General features: G+C 40.8%; 1 long non-coding RNA gene across 1 annotated transcript in view; it reads right to left on the minus strand.

Moving 5' to 3' along the window:
• Positions 1–8,168, minus strand: part of LOC102081861 (uncharacterized) — a 35,193-nt gene extending 27,025 nt beyond the window's left edge. The window contains exons 1-3 of the long non-coding RNA XR_269320.4: positions 8,057–8,168; positions 7,894–7,964; positions 6,957–7,091 (exon numbers count right to left, since the gene is read on the minus strand). This is a non-coding gene — a long non-coding RNA (uncharacterized LOC102081861). The remainder of the gene's footprint in view (positions 1–6,956; positions 7,092–7,893; positions 7,965–8,056) is intronic.
• Between the last annotated feature and the right edge of the window lie 6,990 nt (positions 8,169–15,158).

Below are 15,158 nucleotides of genomic sequence, written 5' to 3' on the forward strand. Positions count from 1 at the left end.
TGGTGAAAATTTTATAGTGGCCACAGCTCCGATATTTTTGGATCCATCCTGATCACTTTGTTCTCGATGATTTCACTGAAGAAATTATAGCAGCTCAGAGCTTTACTGTGCAGTGAAGAGTTTTCCTTAATAAAGCTACCCAAGATCACAACGACACATCAGAGGACGTAAATAATCATTGAAGATACGGCTGCTGTGCCACCTGTGTAAATTGCGCACAGCTTCGCTCTAAGTTTGGAGACCGTCTCATCCTGGTGCAGCTGTTTAATAAATTCAAAGAACACAAGACATGGTACATTTGTTTATTTGGCATGAGTCTGAAAGCAGAAAACAAGAGTTGCGTGTGAGTTGGTAATGATGTGATAATGAAGGAGACGGAACAGAACTCCGACAGAGCAGCATTTGAATATCAGGGAGTGGAGCGCCTCTCTGGTGAAATCCAGCTCAAATTAACCCCAGTGTTATGTATAAGCCCCATCCTATATTCAGTCCTGTTTTTCCCATTTTAAAATGTGTGCGATTTGTCAGTCGCATATTTGACAACCAACACACAACAGTTTGTGTTCTCTGTGGTGGCTTTGTCTTCTGTGCTTTGTGCACTGCAATGCCTGCTAAACTTTTTGCTATTAGAGTTAAACAAATTACTGATTAGTCCAAAAACGCTCATTTGTTTTGCAATTATTTTTAAATCCGAACAAATGTAAATATAGCAGGAGAGTAGAAACTAATGGTTTACCATCATTACAGTTCATTGTGGCTTAACTGTCTAAACATTTTTTACAATCCATCAGGGCCGTGGGAAGCACAGGCACCGCTGCAGCATCCTCTGGCAGTTGGTAGATGACCTGCACGTGCTGTTAATAGTGGATGTCAAGTTTAATCCATATGTAATGTGCTCACACTTAGTGTATAGAACTATCTTTTAGTCTTCGTGACTACTCAAGGCAAACCATGCATTCACACAGTGCTTTATTCTGTACAAAAAAACTCGCATTCACGGCCAGTTTAGAATCACCAGTAAGCCCAGCAGACTCTGGACTACCCAGGCAGGCACAGGGTGAACATGCAAACGTCTCGAGCCAGGAGGGTTCTTCCTGTTAGGGAAACGGTGCTAACAGATGACATCTCTGTAGTCACTTGCATCCCTGACCACAGTGTAGTCATCACACTTGTTGTTGACAGGTGCTCAAATATACAATATTTAAAAAAAGGCAAAAGCTAGCAAATCATTGGAACCTGAGTACGCAGGATGAGTAAGTCAGCTAACTTTTTACGATCAGGACAGCAGGGAACTGCACGTGACCTAATGACGCTCTTAGCACATGCAGGTAAGACTAGTTTTCCAAACATATTATTATTTTCTAGTCCAATGCTCTTTCTTTGGCTGTGAATTTAACTGTGTAATCTTTAGATGTCCTTATTATCAGGACATTTTGTACACTGGAAATTTCTCACTCCTAAAACAGTCGGTTCATAGCAGCTGTGCTATAATGGTTCTACATCGTACACACCTGGAAATTAGTGTCCTCGGGCTTTATGCTAATGGCTGAGTTTTTTTGGCTTTGATGGTATTTGTGGTTACTGTTTGGATAAGGAGTATTGGTTTTGCCAAGGTTAAATACATATTTAACCTGCCTATTTCTGACATAATTACACTTTCATCGAATAATATATTTTTTTTTAGTTATTTAATTTTAAAAGGGCAAATATGATACAAGATATACACAATGTACATTTTATGAGATGTATTTTTATTACTTATTCTCTGTGAAATACATGAACCTTAACCCTTTATGTTTTGTTGGGCAGGGCTGTTGGAACCAGTGCTGGAGATTTAACAAGGCTTTCTGCAGCCTTGTCTTCTGAACATGTGACTATGTTTTGTATAAAAGTGGCAGATCTACAGATCCTGCATTAGTGCAGATGGGACACATCGCTCTAGTGTGATTTTGGCTAACAGCACAGGTGCACTGTTATATAAAAATCTTCCAAAGCTTTTAGGCTAATTCATTTCAGTGTTGACAAAATGTATTTTCCTCCATCTACATTTCTCCAGTTTTTGTATCGTAGCCTGAAAATTGTTTCCTTGCATAGAGTTTAGCAAAACGGCTCACAGAAATGCACCAAAACACAGAGGACGTGTGTATAAAACATATTTTCCCTTTATGTCCAATTCAATTCAAAAATCACTTTAATAGAACTCCTTTCGCTACATGACGTTACCTTAAAGGTCTGAGCCAGGAGCACACTATGCTACATTCATAGAAAAAGATGTGGGGAAAAAAGGGTCACAAATATATTTCCAAAGGCTCTGTGACTCCAAAGAATCACACAGATAGAAAAAGAGACGTATTAACTAAATGGAAAATACTTGGCACAGTAGTGAGCCTTCTCTGGAGTCGCCAACCAAGAGCAGTACAACAGCTTTCCCAGGATGCACAAAGGAGCCAAGCACAACATCCAAGTAACTGCAGACTATTTCACCTCAACCAAGGTCATGTTGTGAGTGTTCAGGATACGAGCCAGCAGCAAAAAATGAAGGCTCCCTCAGTTATGTCACAACATGCTATAGCGATCTTCTAGCTTCTTGGGAAATCTTTATATGGACAGAGGAACAGAAAGAGGATCTTACTGAAAACAGGGACATTGTTACAGTATGGTGGTTTCAGTGTGTCGGTGTGGGGACCAGGTTTTCACTTAGATGCCTTCTGAGTATGTTACTGTGTAAATCCAGGCAGAGAACACACAGCAAATCCATAAGCTGAAGAGATATATCCTCCTTGAAATATCTTTGAATGCCTAAGTGCAGATGAATTGGATCAGGATTGGGATACATAGACAGGCTCGGTAAGACTGCTGCCTCTGTAACGAGATCCTTGAGAGGTGCTGGTGGAAAATGACTTTGTGCGACAGTCCATGTAGTGAACATGATTTCACAGAATGATTCAAATCCCCTTATGAATGTTTCAGAACAGCTAAATAAGGGTTCTGCAGTAGCACAACACGGCCCTTTTTTGTATTGCATACTGATCACATTATTTAACAATAGTTCAATAATGTGTAATTCAATTCAATTTTATTTATTAGCTCTAAATCCCAACAACATTTGCCTTAAGGTGCTTTATATTGTAAGGTAAAGACATATATATATATATATATACATACAGAGAAAACCCCAACAATGAGTTGACCCGCTATAAGCAAGTACTTGGAGACAGGGGGAAGGAAAAACTCCCTTTTAACAGGAAGAAACCTCCATCAGAACCAGGCTCAGGGAGGGGCGGGGCCATCTGTCATGTTTGGCTTTGGATCAGGGAAGAAAGATAAGACAAAAGAAACGCTCAGAATATATCAATTGGTGAACAAACCACAATAAAACCAGTTCTAAGTTTCTAGAAAAGGATGAATGAAATGTGTTTAAAAGGGTTCATGTGTCATGTAATTTTAAATTTGGCTTATGATTTAAGTAATTGCCATGTCATCCATTGTTATACATGATTTACAAGTTGCCTAGTTTATGTTCTGAATTTAACCATACTGACATTACTAGGGCAGTTCAGGCTCTAAAACATTTATGTTGTTTTTAGTTTTGGGGACAAATTCACTTTTTCCCAAAGCTAAAGTGGGCAGCCAACAGCTGGAAATACCAAAAACTGCAGACATCTTGAGCTTCAGTCCAAAAGCAAATTAATCCCCAGGTTAAAAACCAACTTTTAAAAAAGTCAGAAACATGTTTGGAGTCATCAAACCGAATCCATCTGTAGTGTTTGTGCTGTTGATGCCATTTCAAGCATTATTGAATAAATTCTCCGACAATAATATGGTTCAGGAAGTTTATGCTTAACCAGTGAATACCATTGTGGCTACATCCATGTGTTATACTGTCATTCTGGATTCACATCCAGCAATCTGGCTGCCCAAACCTTTACAGTTTTTTTTAAATCTAAAATCATGTCAGAAAATGTGTGTTTTGGTGCAAATAGTCTGCTGTAATCTGTATATATATATATCTGCATATGAACAGTATTGTTGGCTCCTGACACCCGGTTATAATGGCATCACACATTAAAATACAGGTTCAGAAGTCACATGATAGACTAGACATTTAAATAAATATATTTGCTGCTCGTAGCATTGTGGTCATAAAACAAACCAGGTGGCCAAAACCTGAGTGCAGCAGACAACATGAGATAAATCTCTTCAATTTAATATTTCCACCTGACAGCGAGGAAACAGATTGTTGCTGGAATGGCTTCATGGGTCCTCTGCAGGACATCTATAACCATTCTTGTTATTAATCTCTGAAGCCCTGGTGGAAACTTCCTAGCGGATGGCAGAGTTTGACTTTACACTTCTTAACCTGACAATAATTCGGGGCTTTGAGACCGAGTGTTTACAGAAACGACTTGTAGACTGCAGCTAATGTTTAGCACATTTGCAAACAGTGTTATTGTTTTCAAATACATCTCAGCACAAAAACAATTACTGTGGTTTTGTCTTTACTGTTCAGCGACTGAGAAAACAAACAAAGGAAAGCCATGAATATGTATGCCTTCTCACTTCTTGACTTGATTGAATTGGATTAGCGCCCAGTCATTTTGGTCCAAAGTCATTTCCAATTATTTGTAGCACTGTTACAATACGTATTGTGGCTGCAACCAAGAACCTGTAAAGCTCTTAGATACTTCCTTTTTTGTGACACTGCATTACGATTATGACAACAATCATAATAATCTCATCACAGCAAAGCTTCTTTTGTTAGCTATTATATTCATATTGCTTATCATTTACATTGCAGACACTTGTAATTATGTCCCTTTCCACCACAGACATCCCTGTACCATGACCAGGCTGACCAGGCTGACCAGGATTTGCAGTTAAGAATTGTCTTCTATGTCAATTAACTGTCGTAGCTGTTATTTACTCTCACAGTTTTGATTAGGTGGAAGAAAAACTGCAGTTTTTGCTTGAGTTTTTTGAATGTCACCAGCCTGTTGATGGGAAGAATAATATTTATTTACACTTTGCAATTATGTAATAAACAATATTTCTGCCCCCACTTTATCTCCCTGATTATAATGAAAAAATCTAAATATTATGCCCTTGTCATGACATTGCAAGTTGCAATGTTTTTTTTCCAATAAAGACTTGACAAAACTTGACATGACATTCTACTTAAGTGGCTTTATTGTCCTTCCATCCATGTGCAGCGGTACAGTATACAGAGAAATGAGACCATGTTCCTCCAAGACCATAGTGCTACTTATGACAGACAATCAACACAGGACTAGAAAAAGTGTAAGTGTGCAAAAATTGCAAAGACAGAACAGAACTTGATTGCAGTCCCAAGCCCAGATAAATGGGGAGGGATGCTTCAGGAAGGCTGTTCTAAGTAAATATTTGCCAAATTAAACATGCAGATCATTGGGAATGATATCTCCATATTTGATTGGTTTGGGCACAGGTTAACAACAACCATCACCCTTTGCAGCTTTAACAGCTTCAACTGGGAAGACTTTCCACGAGGTTTAGGAGTGTGTGTTTATGGGAAAGTTGACCATTGTTCCAGAAGTGTATTTGTAAGGGCTCAAGTCGGACTAGAAGGCCTGGCTTGCAGTCTCTGGTGTAATTCAACTCCTTTGGGTTGAATTAGAACAGGAGCTGAGGTCAGGGCTCTCTGACCTCTCTATTCAGATCTCTGTCTAAATAAATAAATAAATCTGGGTAAATTCCCAGATGATTAAACATGCAACTATTTTGCTGGTAATACCTGAAATGAGTAAAGAAAATCAACAGCCTATTTATGCAAGATAATTCATAATTTTATTAGGGGGGGTTATATTGGTTGAGTCTGATTATTGGGGGGGTCATAACCCCCCTAACCCCCCTGGAAGTTACGCCCCTGCCTGAACACCATGCTGCACTCCTCCACACCGGACTCTCCTCTCCACACACTTCTTGGACTACTTAACAGTGTACATAACACTCTCCTCTCACTTGCACTATTCGACTCTGTCTGTGTGCTATTGTATTTATTTATTCTCATTCTTTTCTATGTCTATTCAAGTACAATGCTGTTATACTGATTCTTAGTGTATCTTATTTCTGTATAGTTGTATATTTGAATTTTTTCATTTTATTTTTACAGTTTGATCCAGGAGGACGATATTTCATCCCACTGTATACTTGAGTGTATATTGTTGGGTTGAAAATAAAACTACTTGACTTGACTTAAAAATTGTCAGTTTGGTATGCTGAAGCTTGTTTTCATGTCTGTTCCCCTTTTCATGTCAAGTCCGTCTTAGTCTCTCCTCTGTGCGTCTTCCTCTGTGTTTCCTGTGTGTAGTCGGTCTTGTCTGTGTCTAGTTTTTTTTTGTCTCTCTCTCTCAGCTCAGTCATATCCCGGGCTGGTCTGTGTTCTGTCTCCCCAGCCTCTTGCATCTCCATGCCTGTTTATCCCCAGCCCTAGTGTCTAGTGCACATATCCTAGCCTGGGTCTCAGTGTGTGTTACTTCCTGTCTTATTGTGATAGTCTCTTGTCCTTTGTGCCTTATGTAGCACTTACGTGGAGTTATATACAGTACCAATGGATAATAACCAAGGTAATGAGTAATTTGGGCTAGTATCAGAAGATTAAGAACAACTCTTAGAGCTCTGGTATATGAATGACACAGAAACCAGACAAACAGTTGTGTGGCTTAAAAGCACTTTAGTGATGTTAAGCCTTTTAAAAGAATTTTGTAACCAACACTGAATTACAACAGGTTTTAACAGAACTTCAAGTATAAAAATTTCCCCCAAAGTAGCAAAAAAAATAGAATAAAATAAAATTGTGCACAAGTAAAAGAATTAGTGTTTTATAAGTCCAAATGATACCGGTGGGGCCCATGACAAACGGGTGTATTGCATCCGAGTCCGCCCAATGGTAAGAGTGTGTGTGTGATTGTCTGTCCTACCGTACTACTTGTACAGTAGAGGATTATCGTCTCCTAGGATCTTGGGTCGGCTCGCCATCCAGTGAACCCTGGAACACTCTGGGTTCTGGAATCGCTGACCTGGTCTTTGGATTCATCCCATATAAAAAACCTGACCTATAAACAATGGTCAAATATATGTCATGTCCACTTTAAGAATAACTTTCACAAATTAAACTAAAGTAGTGTCACAGTGCAGTAACTACTATTCAGATCAGCTATCATCAATTCAATCATCATCAGTTCAGTCATGTTGTACAACATTAAAATATCAAGTTTCAAAGTTCAAAGTATCAATATCCAAAATTTCACAGTATCAAGGTTCAATACTTGTTTGTAACCTGCAGTAACATTAAAGATTATCTACAAGGTTTCAAACATTCAGGAATTATAGTCACCATATAATTCACTTTCATTGTAAACATTAATTACATCCATCAAAATAAACTCACTGTACATATATATCTAATCACAAATAAATAAGTATATTACCCCTTTTAAGAAATGGAGCAATACACAAATGCTTATCAGAAACTGAACAAAGTGCAAATAATTTCAATAACATGTAAATACAAGGACTCAGTCCACAAATAGGAGTATTAAAATAGACGTGCTTAATCCCGCTTGTATACCTACTAGTACAAGTGGAAACACACTAAAAATTACCTCCAAGTATTCAATACTGAGTATTGTAAAACAACTGATTGACATCAAAAAATTAAGCAGGAAGCAGGATAAAGTCTGCTTACAATTATCTCTCATAAACTTATTTTCAGCTGCTTTAACCATTTACAGCTTTTCACATGTTAATGACTTGGTTAACAATCTAACTAGCATAACAACAGTGCGTTTCAGAGACACCCAACAACTGTACCCACACTCTGCACATCACGTGTCTGATTAGCCACATTTAGCTTACCTCCGTGGAATGGATGCTCAGCGTTTACATGAAGCCACAGCTCAGTAAACCTTCCGGTTTCGCTCTGCCCTCTACGACAACAAGTGCAAAACCATACTTTGTGAACAATATCAGTTTACATGGTATTTTTTAAACTCGTTAGAGATTAATTTCTCCAGCTTACCGATAACAAAGTTTTAGTCTGCCTGCTCTGTTCGGCTGTAGAAGCAAGAGACTGAAAACTTGGGAGCTGGCACTAAGGAGGGACAAGAGCTGCCTAGAGCTTCACCGATTGGCTGACATGAGAGGAGTGGAGCTCCTCTCATGACCCTGATGAACTCTCATCTGATGAACTCTGATGAACTCTCATCAGAGCTCATCAACCCTCGGAGAAACTTAACCCTTGTTTGACCAGAGCATATCATATATAATCTGCGTCCCTTCTATGTTTAAATAAATATTTTGATCTCGTTTCACTTTCATTAAACAAGGACAGTAAGAACAGGAACAATGAACATAAAATGTTTTACTTTTTCTTCTCTTTTGTTTGAAATTATTTTAGGAACTGGGTTACACTTATGTTCTGTTTTGCTTCCCCTGTTTCGTTAGTCAGGTTTGTTCCACTGGTGGCCCATCCTCTCGTTATCCCTTCTATTTAATTCCTCAGTTTTCCTCTGTTCCTTGTCACGTCGTTGTCTCTTCCCTCACACTCTGTGCTCTGTTTCTTTGTCCCTCATTCCTCGTTTCTCGTTCCAGCTCCGGATCTGCTTTTGTTTTGTATCCTGCTCCTAGTCTGTTCAACAATAAAGCTGCTTTTGTTGAGTCCTGCATTTGGGTCCTCACTCTGCCTCGCACACAGCCAGTATATGACACACTTGGACTAAGGTGCCAAGCCCAACTCCTGAAAAACAATCCCACACCATAATCCCCTCTAACAAACTCTACACTTGACTTCCAATCACAGTACCAAACTGGAATTGACCGATCTCCAATCCAGGTTGCCTAGTTGCTTGATTTTATATATCTATGCATATAGCAAAGGAGGCATACAGCAAAGAGAGAGATGGCAAAGGAAAAGGCTTATAGTAAATTCTACGTGGGGCACAGAGAAAAAAACTTTTATCGATTGCTTAGGCGGAGAGATTGCGCTAGAAAGGATGTGCAGTAGGTTGGGGTTATTAACAATCAAGATGCAAATATACTAACGAGTGAAGAGATTTTGCTAAGAAACTGGAAGGAGTGCTCATGAATGAAGAAAATTAAAGCGAGAGGAAGATGGTCTCTGAGGAATAGAGAAGAGGGGTATTAGTAATTTCTTTCTCCTTATCTTTCCTCATGTTGTGCTTTTTCCATGTTGTACCCCTCTGACCTGTCTTCCCCATGTGATGTTTGTGTAATGTATGTATGGTCGGAAGGGTAAGACGGCACTGGCACGGCTGGCAGCCTTAACCCAATTTCCCTCGGGATGAATAAAGTATAATCAATCAATCAATCAACATCTTTAGGAACGGGGGTGATGTGCAGAGCTCTAGTAACTACAGAGGGATAAAGGTAATGAAGAAATAGGAAAGAAGTGGCATTAAGAAGAGAGGTGACAATCAATGAGCAGCAGTTGTGGCTTCCTGCCTAGAAAGATGCGATGTTTGCTTTCAGAGTCCTGATGGAGAAGTATAGAAAAGATCAGAAGGAGCTGCAAAGTGTCCTTGCAAGCATAGGGTGCTAAGACAGAGACTGTGGTACTGCATGAGGAGTCAGGAGTGGCAGAAAAGTATGTGAGGGTGGTGCAGGACATGTAGGAGGACAACAAGACGGTTATGAGGTGTGCAGTACGAGTGATAGACTGGGTGAGATGAAGGCAGACCATCTGCTGTGGAAACCTCCATAGAGAGGATGAAGAAGAAAACTGAAGTAAATGTTTGACTGTGTGATGGGTTCCAGTAATCAGAGTACAGTTTCCTGAGCTGTTGCATTTCTGTTTGATAGCCATTGTTTTGCTTCCCACCAAAATATGGATATCTGAAGAACACGAGATAGACAGCGAGAGGCATTCTCTATTTGTTATTTCTTTAAAATGATTAAGGTCAGAGTCACAGTGCCCTTTACTGATCAGAATTAATGAGAGCAGACTGTAGTATTGTGAGGGGTTTTTTCATCTCTCAAAAATGTTTTTAATAACATTCAAACAGATTTATTTTTCAAAAATATATATTCATGCATTAAATATAATGTCTAATGTCAGGCTTTGCTTTCTTTGATTCACTTAAAGGAACCCAGAGCAGAGTAAGAACACGTTGCAGGGAAGATGTGCTTTTTCGAGTCCATCTTGTTGCCTTTATAGTTTCAAAAGCAGACATCTGGCAACAAATTATTAAGAGTGGACAGATTGTGCTTTTCGCTTCTCTTTTCTTAAGTCCTTTGAATTCTCCTTCATACCTTTCCTAGACCTCATGGCGTTTTCCACTGAGGTCAAAAAGGAAAAGGAGATAGGAGGTAACTTTTTTGGATTATTTGAAAGGACTCTAGAAGATGGAGCCTTTTAAATCAAGTCTCTTGCATGCATCTTGGTGTTAGAGTTGTTCTGTTGTAAGATATCCCTTTAAGTTATGCAAATGGGTTCACATTTACCCCTTTATGTGGGATTTTTACCTGATCCTCGCACCACCTAGCTCCATTCTTTAGAATGCATTTCTGCATTATGTTCTCCACTACTGAGTATGACATTTAAAGGTTGAACGTCTCTCACAAAGTCTCTGAGTTACATTTTGGGGGGATTACATAACTTGGAAAAAACTTTAATGGTTGAAGTCAATAGTTTGAATAAGTTCCTCTTATCCTCAAAGATCAAACATAAACTTCCAAAAAACCCAGACCTAAATGAAGACCTCATCCGACTGTAAAGTTTGCTGCTAGTTCACTTGCATGTACATTAGTGCTCCGCATTATTGGGATGCATGTGGAGTGTCTTTTTTTCCCTTCACGTACATATTAATGCAATCAGTCATGCAGTTTAGCATTTACTCCGTCTCGTGAAACACTCCGACTGAACCACTCGAGGTATTTTGCAATCTGCAATCAAAAAACTTTTAATCTATTTCTATCCATAATGCATCCCATTTCATATCACTTTATACATAACTGCACAGTAGATTAGATAACATGTTGGGGTATCCAATTTGCTGGATTAGCATTATTATACTGCCACATAAATAAATAAGTTTGGGCCCGTTTATACTGACTGGAGTGTTTTTATGGTGCATGGACTCCATGTAAGTGTAACCCTTCTCAACCTTATCTGCAGGGGCCAAGCCGACCACTTTTTTCTCATTCTTGGTGTCACATATTGCTGTGTGATAAAAACTGCTGAGGTCTCAGAGATATGCACAGCGTGTCTTTCGGCTTTGGTGCAGTGATGCAGGTTATTTATGGCAGTAGTGACACTGTTCGAGAACTTGCTACTTATGAATACTTATAATGGATTCCTTGGCATCACGTTGTCATCACTCAAACCTTTAACCAGTAATATTTCAAGCATTAAATGAAGTGTTTAAGAAGTTCAAGGCTCCCCAAATCTTGCTCGGTACTTTACTTATTTCATATGCACACTGAATGGGAGTAAAGTTTGTGGTTTTTGAGGTGTTTTGTGATGTTACTGAATTCTGAGGTTGGGATCTTTCAGGCCATGCTGGTTGACCCATAAAACCAACAAAAAACAAAAACTTCTCACTAAACCTGTGAAACACACAGAACAGTTTGTGTGGATCCGGGCGACACAGATGGTGAGCCTCCCCGTTGATCTCACCTGCACAAAGACATCTGCTTCATCCCTCTGATCCTTCCTTTCAGTTGGGAATGTATCCCCCACCCTCCTCCTCCTCCCCCCCAACACACCCAAACACAGCCTTGCTATGAAAAATAATAGCTGACAGTAGGTTATTCAGAATAGTGCTGCTAAATATTTCTGGTGTTTTAGGGAATATCTAAAGATTTTACATTTAATCAGGGCTAGGTATTATTTAATGTGAGTTACGATCCTTTCTTGCATGAGTTGACGCTGTATTAGGAGCTGTGGACCAACATATGCCAAGTACACTGGAAAAGAGAGAGCAGGAGAGTCGAGCAGCATGTGTATTGTCGGCTATCAGATTATTGTGTTTTGGAAGGGGTGGCCTGTATGCTTTGTAGTGGTTTATGGAGAGCCTTTTTCTGTTTTTTCTTTTTTTATAGAGGACAGTAAAAATGGGCTTCATGCGAATGTAACAACATTTTTTTTACTTTGTACCTGTAAGCTCACAAGCCAGAAATTGTGTGATATTGCTTCGCCAGTTGGCAGCCATGAGCTGTCATGTCATGTTTAAGATTGTGTAACCCAGTATAACATGTCAGCTGAGTGAATAGTAAAAGGAACACAATGTTTTAAAATGTTTAAATACCTAATGGTTCATTGTAAATTTACTGTTTACGACAAAACAGACAAAACATCATGAAATTCACAAAACTTTAAGAAAACTTCAACAACTCATTGCTATGAACCTGTTAAAGGCAGTGTGTGTAGTTTACTTCCTACCCGGGAAGAGCATCACACCGTTCTATGCATTTAAGATTAAATTTCAGATTAGATTTCTGAGTTGCCAGTCGGTATTTTCCCTCAACTCAGATTTCACACTCAGACAGTTAAAGCAGCCCCACCTACCCGAATTAATAATCCAAGATGGCGGCAGTGGACATAAACAGTAGTCAAGCAATAAAACGTTGTCTGTCTTGTCATTGTTGCATATTTGTGACTCACTAAACAGGCCATATGCTGATCATTGATCAGTCTCCAGCTATGAATGTGCTACAGCGTTAACACTAATTAAAAACATTCTGTTGCTTGTGATAAAGGACTCTGAATGAGTCTATCTTGCAAAACATATCCTGCTTTTTCTCACATTTCTGGTTTTCCTACTGGAACGCATTAACTTTGGGGTAACATCACTCCCATTTAAGATAAGATAAGATAAGATGGCCTTTATTAGTCCCACAGGTGGGAAATTTGTTTTGTTACAGCAAAAGTGCAAAGTTATGTAGCAGAAATTAGAAAACACTGGAATGCAATAAAATACAATAAAATAAAATAAAATACTATATACAATAGAATAAAATAGAATAGAATAATATATACAATAGAATAAAATAGAAATACAAATACTATATACAACTGAGTAGGAAAATACAAAAACACAACTTCGTCAGAAGAAGAATTGCACGTATAGCAGTCTTATTGCACATGTGTGGGTTTGTGTGTTTGATCAGCTGCAAAAGTCTTTATTGTAGAGTCTGACAGCAGTGGGGAGGAAAGACCTGCGAAATCTCTCCGTCCCACACCGTGGGTGCCGCAGTCTCCCACTGAAGGAGCTGCTCAGTGCCTTCACAGTCTCATGCATGGGGTGGGAGATGTTGTCCAACAGGGATGACAGCTTAGCCACCATTCTCCTGTCACTCACCACCTCCACTGGGTCCAGAGGGCATCCTAGAACAGAGCTGGCCCTTCGGATCAGCCTGTTCAGTCTCTTCCTGTCCCCAGCAGAGATGCTGCCCCCCCAGCAGACCACACCATAAAAGATGGCTGAGGCCACCACAGAGTCATAGAAGGTCTTCAGGAGTGGGCCCTCCACTCCAAACGACCTGAGTCTCCGAAGCAGGTACAGCCTGCTCTGCCCTTTCCTGTAGAGGGCGTCTGAGTTATGAGTCCAGTCCAGTTTGTTGTTCAGATGAACACCAAGGTACCTGTAGCTGTCCACAGCCTCGATGTCCATACCTTGGATGTTCAGTGGTTGCAGTGGAGGATGTTTGTGCCTGCGGAAGTCTACCACCAGCTCCTTGGTTTTACTGGCGTTGATCTGGAGGTAGTTCAGCTGGCACCAGTCCACAAAGTCCTGAGTCAGTCCTCTGTACTCCTTGTCGTCCCCATCAGTGATCAGGCCGACTATTGCAGAGTCATCAGAGAACTTCTGCAGGAAGCACTGGGTGGAGTTGTGGGAGAAGTCTGCAGTGTAGATGGTGAAGAGGAACGGAGCCAGAACCGTTCCCTGTGGGGCCCCCGTACTGCAGACGACCCTGTCCGACACACAGCCCTGAGTCCTCACATACTGTGGTCGGTCGGTGAGGTAGTCCAAAATCCAGGTAGTGAGGTGATGGTCCACTCCAGAGTTCTCCAGCTTGTCCTTCAGAACCGAGGGAAGAATGGTGTTGAAGGCACTGGAGAAATCAAAGAACATGATTCTCACAGTGCTCCCAGCGGTCTCCAGGTGAGCGAGGGAACGATGTAGGAGGTGAATGATGGCATCATCCGCTCCAATGCCAGGCTGATAGGCAAACTGAAGTGGGTCCAGTGATGAGCTCACAAGGCGCCGAAGCTGAGCCAGGACCAGCCGCTCCAGGGTCTTCATCAGGTGGGATGTCAGAGCCACCAGCCTGTAGCTGTTGAGGTCCTTGGGGCGTGAAGTCTTTGGCACTGGAACAACACAGGAGGTTTTCCAGAGCTGTGGGACTCTTCCCAGCCTCAGGCTCAGGTTGAAGAGGTGCTCCATCACACCACACAGTTGGTCCGCGCAGGACCTGACGACCCTCGAGCTGATGCCATCTGGACCCGCTGCCTTCTTGGCTTTAATCCTCCTCAGTTCCCTCCTAACCTGGGTGGTTGAGAGAGACAGGCTGGAGCCTTGTGTTGAGTGTGTATTGGATGCTGTTGTTGGGGGTGGGGAGGAGTGAGCAGGGTGAATAGAGGAGGTGTGAAGTGTCTGAGGTGTCAGAGGTGGAACAGCAGCAGTGGGGGTGGGTGAGTCTGCAGCCGATGTTGGAGACTGCCTCATGGCTGAATCAAATCTGTTGAAGAAATGATTCAGTTCATTTGCCCACCTCACATCCCTCCCAGGCAGAGAGTTCTGATGTTTGTGGCCTGAGATGGTTCTGAGGCCTCTCCAGACTTCACCAACATTGTTTTGCTGAAGCTGGTTCTCCATCTTCTGCCTGTAGCTGTCCTTCCCATTCCTTATCAGTCCCCTAAGCTCTCTCTGCACCCTTTTCAACTCCTCTTTGTCTCTGGAAAGAGACTCAGGGTGTCTGCTACTTCACTGGACAACGCTGTGGTTCTCTTAGTCTTAAACGAGCATCTGCATTGGAAAATGTTGTATTTAAGAGTGTTGATACAAAAGTATAGCTAAGGTCTGAGACAGCTGGCTCTGTTTCTAAAGAGAAAGTATATGATAGGGTGACAGGACAACAAGACAGTGGTGAGGTGTGCAGTA

This window comes from Oreochromis niloticus, linkage group LG6 (assembly GCF_001858045.2).
Source record: "Oreochromis niloticus isolate F11D_XX linkage group LG6, O_niloticus_UMD_NMBU, whole genome shotgun sequence".
In the NCBI taxonomy this organism is placed as follows: Eukaryota; Metazoa; Chordata; class Actinopteri; order Cichliformes; family Cichlidae; genus Oreochromis; species Oreochromis niloticus.